This window comes from Heterodontus francisci, chromosome 31 (genome assembly GCF_036365525.1).
Source record: "Heterodontus francisci isolate sHetFra1 chromosome 31, sHetFra1.hap1, whole genome shotgun sequence".
Lineage (NCBI taxonomy): Eukaryota > Metazoa > Chordata > Chondrichthyes > Heterodontiformes > Heterodontidae > Heterodontus > Heterodontus francisci.
Genome location: NC_090401.1, coordinates 57163633 through 57177525, shown reverse-complemented (window position 1 = coordinate 57177525; position 13893 = coordinate 57163633).

Genomic DNA, 13893 nt, shown 5'->3' with positions numbered 1-13893 from the left:
AACCTGAATGACTTGCAACTTTTTAAGAGTGCAGCTTAAGTAGAGTAATGGTACTGATTTATACATCAGTTCTCAGAATTACATTTTGAACGAAAGTGATAAGATTCTTCCATAAAAGTAGAGTAGGGAGAATCAAAAGGAATTGTAATTTTCCATCACTTTGAAATATGTAAAAATCATTCCAGGTTTGTGGACATATTGCAGACACTGGTCTCAGACCAGTTCACCTTAGAATGAAATCCATGCTCAACAGCCACAAGTTACACTGTCAACTGCAGGCCGTGTAGGGGTCGGTCACAGTGGAGCGTATGCACATGGTCCAGTTTCTTAATTGTTCATGTAGAGCAGGTGGGAGCATCCCTTTTCTCCTAACATTACAAGGAGTGAAGAGTGGGTTCCTACAGAGCCCAGGAGCTTCACTGGACAGCTGAGACAGTTTTAAAATGAGAATTTGCTGGAGTTACTCTGCACACAGTATAAACTCAAATGGCTTAATCGGGAGAATCTCATACCTCTCAGCTTTGGTTTGCTCAAGAGTCCATTTGAGACCTCCCTGAAGACTCATTTTGCTATTTTGGTATCGATGTGCACCCAAACTATGCCGCATCTCCATAATAATGGCAGTTGAACAGCTGCTTCATATAGGAACGTATTACCAGAATGTTGAAATATCTATCAGACATAAGTATTAAGATATTCAAACAAGCTGGTATTTTCAGGATATTTGACTTTCTTGATATCAGCTGGAGTTCACTAGATTGTGCTGGTTTATGAACAAGGTCTTTAGAATATATAACTTGAAATTCCACTGATGGTGCAGAATCTTACCAGACACGAGCATAGGTCAAAGATAGGCCTTCATTAACATGGCCAGATTCTGTGCATTACCTTCTCATCTCGTGAGAATCTGAGCCAGCAGTAGAGCATCACAAACTCTGCCATTTAATTGTCCTTGAGAAGCAATGAGAAGCATAAAAGATGCAACCAGCTCAAAGCAGAGGAAGAGCACAAGGTAGCAAAAATTTGAAATGATTACTTGCTCCAAATATTCACAAGGGAAAATATGAGCAACATACCCCTCCCAAATAGCATTTACTCAGGCAAAATTAATGACTTCTATGTAAAGTCCTAAAAGAGCTACAAACTAGTGAATCCCTTGGGGTAAATGGCATTTAACCCAGTCTGTTAAATTAAGACCAGGGAGGAAATCTGTGGCACTTTCATCATCATTCTAAGGGAGTCACTGGGGAGGTTCTAGTAGATTGGAAACAAACTATCGTGGTTGCTCTGTTTTAAAATGATCAACAAATCAGACACTGATAACGATTGACCTATTAGTCTTCCTTCCATCCTGTGTAAAATAATGGAATTAATCAGATATAAACTAGATTATCTGTATGGTAATGACTTAGTAAACAACAGTCCAGCAAAGAGTCAGAAAGGAGAAGGCTGCCTGACCGGCCTCCTTGGCATCTTTGAGGAAGTGACATCCCAAGTAGATTGTGATTAGTGCTATGACATGTTGTACCTGGACTTCCAGAGGCAGTTGATAAAGTTCCATAATGGGTAAAACTTGGCTTTAGATAAGATATTGGCCAAAGAGTAGAAAATAAGACACTTATTAGAGGAATTACATCACGGTGGCATAAGTGCTTAGAGGGGTGCTCCAGGGATTGGTGTTAGGGTCATTACTACTTCTAATTTACATGGATCACTTGAAATTGGAAACCCAAAGCCAACTGGACAAATTTGCAGATGATACTAAACAAGGAGGGTCAGTGGATTCAAACAAGGCAGCTCAGAAATTACAGAATGAGTTGAACAAAATAAATAAAGGAGGCAGAACAATGCCCCATGGAATTTAATACAGATAAGTGCAAACTACTGCAGAATGGAACAAAAACTGGCTGTCACAAGTACTGCAGGAATGGTATTGAAGCAGCTGAGGGCTCTTAAACTTACTCTCAATGTATCCAACCAATTTACAACAGTAATCAACAATCAACAACGGCAATAGAATGTCGGATTATATCGACAACCTGGAGAATGTAGGTCAGGGGAATTCATGATCCAACTGTCTAGCACGTTTGCCAGTTCTGATGAAGGGTCACTGACCTGAAACGTTAACTCTGCTTCTCTCTCCACGGATGCTGCCAGACCTGCTGAGTATTTCTGGCAATTCTTGTTTTTATTTCAGATTTCCAGCAGTATTTTGCTTTTATTTAATATGTGTAGCATTCTGGTCAGACCACACGTTGATTTCTGTGTCTATTTCTGGTCACCACAATACAAGGGAGACGTTCATGTGTTGTAGATAATGCAAAAAACAAAGAACAAAGAACAGTACAGCACAGGAACAGGCCGTTCGGCCCTCCAAGCCTGCGCCGATCTTGATGCCTGCCTAAATTAAAACCTTCTGCACTTCGGGGGACCGTATCTCTCTATTCCCATCCTATTCATGTATTTGTCAAGATGCCTCTTAAACGTTGCTATCGTACCTGCTTCCACCACCTCCCCCGGCAGCAAGTTCCAGGCACTCACCACCCTCTGTGTAAAGAAAAGCCATGTGGTTGATCTATTGTGTTCAAATCCTAACTTATGAGAAAGACTGGAGAAACTTGCTCTTATCAGGTATGAAAGAAGGGGTCTGAGGGTTCTTATAGAAGATGGTTAACGAACAGGTAAATCAGCAAATTTTTTAATATTAGGTTGTAAGAGGACATAGGGCCGAAGGTTCAAATCATAAAAGACAAATGTAGAACTGATGTCAGGAGGTTTGTCTTCACGCAGAGAGTGATTAATACAGGGAACAGACTCCCACATTGTTAAGTGGAGGTTAAATACCCTCAAATCATTTATAAAAACAATTGGATTTTGCAAGGGAGAGAAGGGCATTTAGATCATTCTGGATGAATTAATTAAGATGGGCCAAATGGCCTTCCTCATCTGAAATTATCTTGTGACTAAGATAATTAAATCTTTCTTAGACAACACTTCCAGAATACCTTTTTGCTATTTCACCCCAACCTCCTTCAAGTAGTTACTATCCATTAAGCAAAAATATAAATGTATCAGTATTTTAAAATATTGTGCCAAGTGTTCTGCAGCTGGGGTGTATTATCACACATTTCCATAATGGTATACAGCATACATAATACATGTACACTACCCCCTGTTACACTCTATTAACAGGTAGCATTGATGCTGGCATTTAAGTCCAGTAAAGGGTAATTGTATCTGGGAATATTTGCAATAGCAAAAGCATGCATTAAAGTTGAAATTTGGCAATTGAACATTGTTAAGGATGTACAAAAGTATTGGCAGAGTTGTGAATAGAGTTACATATTAATTATTTTTCTTATTACAAGAAAAGACATTTGGTGCATTGCAGACTAAGATATATTCTTCATCCAATGAGTGACACACTTGAAATTTCAGGCATTATTTTATGAAAATAATATTGATTAAAGAAAGATCCAAACTTTTTATTAAAAGAAAAGTGAGTGAATGAATGAATGAATACAGGAAAAAATTACTGAATCGCAAATTATATAAATTGAGTTACTGTGAGTAGAATTGAAAAATACTGAATAACTTTAGGAAACTGGTGTATCAAATTTGTTTAAGATCCCAGAAGGCAACTATCTTTATTAATCAGGTCCAGACGCAAACTCAACAACCTCCCTAATCCAATTAGAGAAGAAGTTTTGAAATATCTAGTAGCTCAGTTACTTTAGCAACTTGCAGCCAACTTAACTTCTGAAACAGACAGCAGACACATCTCTAGAGGGATTTATCACCAATCCAGCAGAGAACCTTACTCAATCGGACAATGGGTCAGGCATTCGGAACTCTGTGGCTCTATCTCCAAACAACAATTCCTTCAAACAAGGTTCCCGAGCAGGAGAACTGGATTGCTGAATGTCTTCCTGGCTTTGGTTCAGTGGAAACCCATCTCAGGGTGGTTCCTGGACATTAGAGATGCAAAGATGGGCTTTGCCATGAATCCTGCTGTTGTTCTAAACAGGAACAGTGGATAACATGAGGAAAGTGACATGGTGACTACCACCATGAGTGGCTAAAGCCCTCTGCTCCTCAGTGAACAGACTGTAAAGCAGTTTTGTTCACCATTTGGATATTCCCCAAATTCCCCCAAAACATTTACAGACCATGCAGTAGTCATGCGTAATTGTTCTAATATCTTTTTCAAACTTCCTTTTTCTTGCCTTCACCAATACCTTTTTCTGCTTCCTCCTTTGTCCTCAATGCTTTTAAAACTACCCCATCCTGTAAACAGGACACTTTCGACATGGAGGCAGTACAAAAATCCACATTTGCAGCAATCTTTTTTGAAGTCATTCTCTAATACGCATGCAATGGAAAATGGTCTACTTTGCTGGCAAAAAGATTAGTTGATTATTTATCAACATTTTCTACCCTTCTGAAAACTGAGAGATTGCTTTGCCAAAGTCACAAATCTCAAGCTGTCATTAGTTTCTTCAGAGAAATAGATTTCTCTGCAATTTTTATCTAGGATTGAAACAAATGCGGAACATATGATATATGTGTAAAGGAAATATTAATTGCAATCTTGTATATTTTTTGGCCATTATTTCAAACTTCAAAGGAGTTAATCAGGTGCTTAAATGTAGGATATGGTAAATCAGAGCTGATCATGTTCTGAATGATAAAAATGCATTGATTTTTAAACAAATCTATATTATAAAATGTTTTTTTACCTGTAATAATATATGATTGTAGAGCCTGGCTGTTTGGTGCATCCTAACCAATTGGTATTATTGGTCATATTATTAGCATGCAGCTATAATACCGTGTGCAGCCTGTTACTGTATGCTCCATGCCCTACCATGGCTCTCAGCTCTCCCCTTCCTCAGTTCACATCTTTTGGGACTTCAGATTTCTGATGGCCCTTGTCCTTTACTTACCACATGTTCTTCAATCCATCTTGAACTGACCCTCCCTTTCGTTCTTTGCCCTCTATCCTCACTTCAAGGCACCACTATGGGAGGATTTACTAGCAATCTTTTAAAACTGTTAAGGCATAACATGTCCACCATGAAATGAACTACTTGAATGTCTAATATCTTTGCTTCTCGTCAACAGGAAACAAAATTTGCTCATGTCTCAGAAGATTGCTTATCTTCAGTTTTGTGATTTGTATTACATTCATGTACCATTGCTTCCTCTACAAGCTTATGGAAGGGAAGGTTCCACCATGTTTGGATCTGATAAAACTCAAGATACCTGTATCACACATTTATCTATCAGGCTGATCAACCTCTCGTCTGGTATGTTATCTACATCTCAAAAATGCTTTGCTGATCACGAGAAAATGAAATGTTCCAAATTTTGAGAGTTATTGTTTGTGTATTTTATAAAATGTCAACACTCTTAGTGAAATATGAAAGTGGAGGATGCATTTCTAAAACACAACTCCAAGGTAAAGCCATACAAATCATGGTCAATAATAGAACTAAAGGACAGACATTTTCCACGATCAACCACTGAGCATCTTTTTGCAGTTTTAAAACTATGCACAGATTTCATCCCATCAGATCTGCAAACATATGTTGACTTTCACTATTGCTTTTTATTGCTGAAAACTCTGAACTATGCCAAATATGTGTGAGTCAATCAGAACTCCATCACTGGATCATCTGAGTGGCACCTTGTCACAACGACATGACAATCACTTACCATAGGAATGTTTAACGCACACAAGCAAACGACCAAGGAAGCTCAAAGGATTACCTGATCTGACAGCGACTAACTAATTCAAGATCCAATCTGAAGGCAACAATAAAGAAACATAGAATCATAGAAATGTATGGCATGGAAAGAGGCCATTCAGTTTCCTCTTGGTGTGATGGCATCAACACACCACCAGCTGTCTGTATTGGGACTACACAAGGCGGCTTTCCAGTCAGCTATCCAGAATTTGTTAAGAAGTCAAGTAGATGGTAATCATTTAATACTTTTTCTTAAAAAAAAGCCATCTTCCCCACTTATTTTGCTATTTTGTTATGTGGTGACATTAATTATTCAGATTAGTAAGGTTTTCAATCAATTTTCATCAGGAAAACAAAAATTCTTGAACTCAAACCATGATCCTACCCTGTCTTAGATTGATGCCTGGTTTTGGTTTGACAAAGGATGGCTACACTAGCATCAGCTGTATATCAATCAGTCTTGATTGCCTTTGCTTTGAAGAAAAAAATAAATAGACTATTTCCTCCAAACACAATGTACTAGCAGGAATGTGATCTCATAACACATCATTTATTCATCTCTCCTCCCAACCCTCTGCTGCCCATGACCTAACTCGCACCAAGACCCGTTAAACCATCAGCCCTGCACTCGCTGACTTACACTGACTCCCGGTTAAGCAAGGTCTTTATTTTAAAATTCTTATCCTTGCTTTCAAATCTCTCCATGGCCTCACCCTCTAGCTACATTTGTAATGTCCTCCAGCCCCCACAACCCTCCAAGATATCTGCGCTCATTTAATTCTGATCTCTTGAGCATACCCGATTTTAATTGCTCTGCCTCTCTACCTCTCTTAAGATACTTCTTAAAATCCACCTTTTCGATCAAGTTTTTGGCCATCTGACTTATATCTCATGTGGCTTGGTGTCATAGTTTGTTTTATATTACGCCTGTGAAGCACCTTGGGATATTTTATTATGTTAAAGGTGCTATATAAATAGAAGTTGTTGTTGTATCATCACCCATGAACTTACAAACCACCATCTTGGTCAAAAGTCTAAAATGAAAATTAGCATGCAGCCATAATACCTTTTGCAGCCTGTTGCACTATGCTCCATGCCCTACCATGGCTCTCAGCTCTCCCCTTCCACAGTCCACATCTTCTGGGACTTCTGATCTCTGATGGCCCTTGTCCTTTACTTACCACATGTTCTTCAACCCATCTTGAACTGACCCTCTCTTTTGTTCTCTGCCCTCCATACCTTGGGATGTTTTATTATGTTAAAGGTGCTATATTTGAAAATTAGTGTGGCGCATTTGCGCGTACTGGAAGCTACATATATTAATGCACAGAACCCTGTTCTTTGCAGGCAGAAAGAACATGTACACACATTGCGCCTGTTTCAGCTAAACAAAATAAGTGACAGTTGTTCGCTGCTTCATTCCTCAGGGCAATGCCTTGACCAATCAAGAGTCAAGCTGTCTGGTTTAAATATCAAACAAAGCTTGGCAGCTAACTGTCAGTCAACGTAAACTGGTGTATTCACTATGGCAACGCCCTTACCAATCAGAGTTCACTTGCCAGCCAATCAGCACTCTCTTCTCATACAGTATAAAGTTGTTGAGTTTCTTTACATTGATATTCTTGCAGTTTGTCCTGATGAATGCAAGACGAAAAGCTTTGACAACATGTCTCTATTTTCAGCAATACTCAAGTACTAGCAAACCACTATTTAAAATTAAAATGTTAATTTACTTATTACAAACTTTCAAAATTTAAAGAAGAACTCTGGAAGCCATATAATAAGAACATGTGGCACAACAGCAACGCAGACTGGGGCTGGTGAGGTACTCACCAGAAATATTTACCATATGCTGCTAATAAATGACACAGCATATGGCCTCAGCATTGATTCCATGTATTTATTGTCTTTTAAACAGACCAGCTCCCATGTGTATTAGTTAACTAGAATGTGCGTATTTGTAGAACTTTTATGGATCATCCTGTCTGTGAACGTTAGGGCTATTTTTGAAGGTAAATTGTGGTTAATTAGCATTAATAGTCATGTGATAAACTATAATTTAGCACATTTTAACGTGCTGCCAGGTTTAAATTAAATGGGAATGTTTGATGGCACTGTACTATTAAAGAACTTAACAACTGGAAGTGAATCACATGAGCTTTGGCTGCAACTCAGAGTTATTTTCTTCTGGCAGTAAACTAAATCAAATCGACAGCAAAACATCACAAAGCCTAATGTTCCATCTTAGTGAGTCTGAGCTTTAAATTATAGCGAGAGGAATCATGAAAAGGAAACAGGAAATCATGACACTAAATGTATAGTTTACAAACATCATCTTGCAGACTGACTGCCTCGTGCAGTTCTAACTGCTTCTGCCTAATTGCCATACTGGGCTGAATTTTATCAGAAGTCGCACTGCGTAGTGGCGCGCTGTGAAAGTGGCGGCCTTCCGACACGGACGAGCCGCCGCACAGCCGCCACGATATAATGTGTAAAGACGGATTTAAATGGAGTGGGCGGGGTGGCCATCCCCGATGACGTAGAGGGGGCGGCCGCCTCATCCCCGGCAACGGCGTCTGGCGTGCCTGTACCATTTTTAAAGGGCTTCAAACCCTTAGCAAAAATTTACATTTTTAAAGAGATATTAGATTTCATTTGCTTTTCATAAATAATTAGAAGATGGAGGCCCTGTCCCAACCCACTCCAATGGTCTTTTCATTGCCCTATATTCAGAAAACGTGTTTCATTCCCAACACAAATTTTACCCCCCAACCTTCTCACATTTGTCCTTCAACCCCTTCCCACCATCCCCAAAGCCAATAAAAAATGTTTTCCATGCTCTCCCACCCCTCCTGCTCTGATAATTTTATTCCTCCCCCCTCCCCACCAGTGTCTCACCCTGGAATTCCAACGGAGTTCCACAGCGTTCCGAAGGCATGCGGTTGGTTGTATAATCGGTGTGGGATGGCCACCATTGGCAGGTAAGTTCATTTGAATTTTATTAATGCTCATTTAAATAATTTAATGAAGGCTCCACGGCCAAACGGCGAGGGGGGGGGTGCGAAGGTGTTAGCACCGAGGCCTCGCTGCCGTTGCTAATATTTGGCGGGGCCTTCTCGGCGTCATGGGTTGTGCGGGCCGCTCCCATTTTAAGGACCTCCTCACCATGACCCACAGCGTCGAGGGGCTGGTAAAATTCAACCCACTGTCAGATACTGTTCATGAAATAACTGTGTGTAATGCTTATATAATAAATGAAGTGTTGAAATGTCTTGGCTAAAGCGCAGGTAAATGAAATCTCCCCCACCCGCTTTCCTTATACCTGCATCATGCTCTCCTATTGCCTTCACACACCCTCTTCTCCTTGGATATACACCTCAGAACAGAAATGGGAATGGATGTGGATAACGTCATCTAAAATGTCGCCAACAGCAACACTAAATGCACATACATAGCGTGATGTAGCAAGATGCATTTGTGCATGTACTGACAGATGACATCATTGAGTTGACTGGCTACCAGAAGTACCGAGCCTGTGTCAATAATCACAGTGAAATCCAGACTGACACTTCTGTGCAGTACTGATAGAGGGCTGTACTGTCTTTCCGATGAGATGTTAAACCGATGCCTCTTCTTCCCGCTTAGGCGAATGTAAAAGATCCCATAGTGCTAGAAAATCTGGGAAGTTCTCCCCTGTGTCCTGGGCTATGTTTGTTCCTCAAATAACACCAATAAAAGCAGATTATCCGGTCATTATCTCATTGCTGTGAGAGATAGTTGTGCTCAAATTGGCTGCCATGTTGCCCAAGTTACAACAGTGACTATACTTCAAAAACTACTTCATTGGCTGTGAAGTGGTTTGGGACGTCCTGAGGTCATGAAAGGCGCTATATAAATGTAAGTTCTTTCTTTTCTTTCCTGATTTTATTCCTAAATGACATGGTTACAATTTTAAGATTATGCCCTCTTGTTCTAGATTCCCCTACCAGAGGAAACAGGATTTCATGACCTGAATTAAATCACCCCTCTAAATAACCTAAACTCAATGGAATACAGACTGCTTAGACAAAAACTCATAGTAAAGGTATAAAAACAGAGGACACCGAACAAAAGGGGCTAAAAGAAAAATTAGTGTTATTCAATGCCTTTTTTATCTAGAATTATATATATTCTAAGCACACAGGCTATTTGACCCAACTGGTTTTTATCAGTGTTTATACTCGACATGAGCCTCCTCCCACTCTAATTACCTCTTCTCACCCTGCCCCTGTATCCCTCTATTTTCTTCTCCCTTATGTATGCATCAAGCTTCCCTTCAAATTCAGGAATGTTGTCTGCTTCAATGACTCCATGTGATAGCGAGTTCCACATTCTCACCACAGTCAGGCGTAACTGTGATTCTGACTTTGCATGTTATATTTTCAATGTTGAAAGACATAATAAATGCAAGATCCTTTGTTCAGTACACACACACTCACAGGTCTCCCATGGTGTTGTTTTATAATAATAAGTGCATGACACCATAGAAGATATAATGTATTATTCTGTTGCTAAAGTGTTTTAAAGTGGCCAGTTTCTTTAACGTCACAATTGGAATGTTCTTGTATGTTTCCCAGTCCAAAGAAATTAATATGAAATACCATAGTAACCTACACTGACATTTGGTAGGAGCTTATAGATTTCCAGCCTCAGCTTGTAATAGTTGGCTTTCTTTAAGATAATGTTATACTTGTGACAGAATTTAAAATTAAAATCTAAAATGTGACAAATGTTTTCAAAATTTCTATATAAAGGTTTCATTTTAGAACAGGAATTTTATTCAAAAGGATTAAGTTGAAAAAAAAAAGAACTTCCACTTGACATTTGCTGTTATTTTTGGTCTAAGTCAATAGAAATGGAATGATCGAAGCCATTCGTTAAGATAGTGTCCCATTCTTCAATTTTGTTGTGTTTCTTTTTCCCCCGCAATGGATAGATTTGATAAATGTGGCTTTTAATAATAAAAAAATATAGTGGCTGCTGGCCAGGCTTCTATTTTAATACCAACAGGAGTCTATTTGTCTGAAGAAGGTTTTGTTGCATTTGAAAAGATCTCTCCAGCACACCACCACTGCAATTTTGGACACAGATAAGATGAAGTCAGGTCTTATCTGAAGACAGAATTTGCTCACAACTACAAGATGAAAATAAACTCCATGCAAACAAAGGGTCTGACATTCCGCCTTCTTTCTGCATATACTTAACTCAGCATAAGCAATGTGAAAGATCTTGAGCAAAACAGCCATGGTCAGAATGTGCAAATAGGACAAAGAAATCATTCAAATCACAAAAGGGTAAAATTTGCAGCCTCACTCCAAGGGGTTAGCGAAAGGGGTAATAGAACTTGTGGATCCATTAGCAAACTGCAATACATTTCAAATCAGAGATCAAAGTTTCCCTCATTCACTCCAAATAGCATCTGATATGAATTGTTTGAAGTTCTACTGTTAATTCTATGCCATGTGTATCTATATCAGTATGAGGTCCCTTATCTGGCAGAGGTTAGACATTTGTAAACACAGACTGTACAGTGCAGGTAGCCAGCAGTCAAAATATAAGAGGACTACATTGAATGCAATGTTCCGCTATCACTGATGATTGATGATGCAGTTCCTTTTAGTGTTCTTTATGCTGGACAAAAGTGCTTTGATTGTTCAATGAGGGAATATTTTTACCTTCTGTTCACTACTTTTATCAAAATGCCATTCAATCCATTTTACAGTAAGCTTAAGCCTTTATTCTTGTAAATAAATCAAGAGAGTAATCAAGAGATCATAGAGAAGGAAAGTGAAGCATTTGTAAATCATTATTCAACAACAGCAAAGGGCAGAAATGATGAAGAGCAATTGGAACCATTATAAAATAACCAAACCTTTCAGAAGAAATAGCTGAAATTTTGTTTTAGTTGGGGCTGATATTATATTCACATATTTGCTCCACCCATTATCCTGCAAATTCATTTTTTGTAAGAAGGATAAAAGTGAGAGTATGGGAATGAGGTTGCCCTCAGCTGGACCAAGAGCTTTGTGACTATTGTCTTCTGTGCCTATAATGATTCCATTTCATAAGAGTACTTCTAGGACCACAGTTCTATTTGAAAAGTAATGACACAGCATCTGTAGTATGGCTGCATGGTAATTATGGTAGTGAGATAGAAGTTCAAATTCAACTGTGAATATTTGCGAAAATGAATTCAATAAATCTAATAATTTGTTGACTGGCACCTATAAGAATGACCATGAAAATTTCTGTACTGTTGTAAAAACACAACATTTTTTTTCTTGCATAAACAGAATTTGCCACCTTTACCAAGTCTAGGCTGCAGGTAACTCTTATACATTTATATTGCAACAGTGCCTACACTTCAAAAGTACTTCATTGGCTGTAAAGCAGTTTGGGACATCCTGAGGGTATGAAAAGTGCTATATAAATGCAAGTCTCTCTTTGATGGTGGCTAAATCCTAGCATTGTCTGAAGTAGCTTAGCAAACCACTCAGTTGTAAAACAATTCCTACCAGGCAAGAACCATCTTCGCAGGGCAATTGGAGACAGACAATATAGTGTGCTTGCCAATGTCACACACATCCTGAGAACAAATACAAAGAAGAAATTCTAAAACAAAAATGAGCAAATAAGACCTCTCCTCCATAATGGAACATGAGTCCTATTAGAAGTTCAGCTTGTTCTGATTATACATACACACACATGGCCAAACACAGAACCTGAATTAAAATGGAATTGACATATGTACAAGGCATCATAAATGTAGTTAGTCCAAACTAATATAAAATTAGATTAGTGTTAATACCAGTATAATACCTCAAACAAAATGGGCTCACAGAATTGGTCTGGCACGTTCTTGGCCTACTGTCTGTTGTATATAGATCCGCCATTCTAACTTTAATAATATATAACTTAAATGTCTTTGTAAAGAGTCATTAAATGTATATCTATATGATAACGTAAACTTTATCTGAATAATGTACACGTTTCAGCCTCCAGTACTACATTATTAAAGAGGCATTCCATTTTAGCAATATGTGGATTTATAACAAAATCGGCAACTATCCTTACAAAACTGCAGTTTTTCTATCTTCTCTTTGTATTGTGTTTATTTTTAAACTACCTCCATAGTTAGTTAACTAAGCTGCATGTGCACCTCTGGTCTTTTGTAGCTCTATACAATTTTTTTTAGTTGCCCTCCTCTATTGCTGCCTTAATGCTGTACTTAATCAACGTGCTAGGATGAATTAATTCAATAAAATGCCCATCGATATGCAAGTGTTGTTCCTTCATCAACCGATCCAGAGCTGCACTTCAGTGATCTTTAAAGACTCCATCTCGAAAAAAGAGGTTTCCATTTGTGAAACCTCACCATCTAAGGAAAGCTCTAATATATATGATGGCTGAGAATGGTATCTGACCTCACTTTTCTAAGAATACATGAATGGCATTATTGCAGCTGCTGTGTTACCACCGTCTTAAGAAGCAGCTATTTCTCTACAATGAAGAATGTAATCAAAGAATGTATCGGGGGTAGGCGGGAAAGTGGAGTTAAGGCTACAATCAGATCAACCATGATCTTATTGAATGGTGGAGCAGGCAAGAAGGGGCTTAATGGCCTACTCCTGCTGCAAATTGTATGTTTGTATGTTCGTATGACTAATGCATTGTTTCCTGTGTTAGAAAATCTATAATCTGTCCATAATAGCATCATACATCCTAGAATTCAGATGTTTTGATGTCGCAGTATATGTTAGAACAATGTTTCATTGCATCAAATACAGCCCAGACAGGTGGATGAAAGCCTTGCATTAAAGCTTGTATCTGAGCCCAGTGAACATAAATTATCTGGTTCTGGAATGGCTCACAAAATATAAATAATGGAGCAAAACAGAGAGATTGTGAAAGGTTACAAGCATTAATCAGGAGAATACAATCAAGTGGAGCACAGGACAATCCAGAAATCTACAGTCTGTAATACAAAACTCACCTCAAACCTGGTAAAATTAACATGCTCACCTTGATTTCGAATTTAATACTATTTAAAAAGTGGAAACGTCATCCAGTTAGCCTGAATTTTGGGATAATGTGGAGGAGTTCT